The 1,103-nt window shown below is 37.5% G+C and overlaps 1 pseudogene; it reads right to left on the bottom strand.

The window, feature by feature from the left end:
- Window positions 1-369: 369 nt before the first annotated feature.
- On the bottom strand, window positions 370-834 carry LOC149537962 (ethylene-responsive transcription factor TINY pseudogene; annotated as a pseudogene).
- Between the last annotated feature and the right edge of the window lie 269 nt (window positions 835-1,103).

The following is a 1,103-nucleotide window of genomic DNA, read 5'->3' on the forward strand; positions in this document are numbered from 1 at the left end:
GATGTTTGAAAAATACATATTCTCATCAAACTAGAACAACCCATGTAAGCTGTAATTCTCTAAATAGGATGTAAGAAACTTACTTGTCTCAAATTTTGCAGAGGTATTTGGATTTGGTGGAATTGCATGAAAACAATTTTATAGGAAACCATGAAAGTTAAAACTAGAAAAGAAAAGCTACAATTAGAGCAAAATTGGTCCAATGAAAAATTATTGTTGTTTATCTAACAAATAGATCACTGATTTCACAACCATTATAAACATACGCACCATTGATTTATCAGAAAGGATAACGAATCCATAGAAAATCTGCTTTTACCCATTAAGTAGAAACATGCACCTCTTAAAAACCTATCATATTTAGCAGTTTTATGATTTTTCACCACACAAAGCTAACCTCAGTTCCAAATCCGTGCAACCAGTCGAAATGGTATTAATTTTCTCCATCCCTTCCTGATCTGATAAGACTGGACTGATTATATCTACGCTTCTTTGCAAGGAAGAAGATTCCTTGAGATCCTGAGAACAACATGAACGAGCTGCTTGTGAAGCTGCAGACTGTATATCACGAGGATCTAAAGAACATGGCTTGGGAAACGTTTTCACCAGCTCAGGAAAATTAAGGAAAGCATTGCTTCCCTTGAGGCTAAAAGCTGCAACGTCGTAAGCTCGAGCCGCCATGTGTGGAGTATCATAAGTTCCAAGCCATATTCTTCGTTTATTCCGTGGCTGTCTAATTTCAGACACCCATTTTCCCCAACTCCTCTGTCGAACGCCTTTGTACATCTTACACCCAACCGTTTCTTCTTCTTTTCTGCAGATTTTCTCTTCCATCTCTCCAACTAAACCCACAATACTTTCAGAGAAATTTTATGTTACAAAACACCTTATTTGATAGCATTTAGGCCCTTTGGAACCCCCAAAACAACAATTCTACTCCACTACGTATTTCAATTATTACATTTGACCTTCTTTAGAGTAGAGTAATTTATGTCATGTTTGAGACACAGTTTTCAGCTGGCCCCTCAACTCATTCCTCGCCTCAAATCTGCTACACAGAGCCAAAGTTAGGGTTGATTAGATATTAGTGACGAATGCTGTCC

The sequence above is a fragment of the Cupressus sempervirens genome, chromosome 9 (genome assembly GCF_028749045.1).
Source record: "Cupressus sempervirens isolate cs-2001-9-10 chromosome 9, ASM2874904v1, whole genome shotgun sequence".
Taxonomy (NCBI): domain Eukaryota; kingdom Viridiplantae; phylum Streptophyta; class Pinopsida; order Cupressales; family Cupressaceae; genus Cupressus; species Cupressus sempervirens.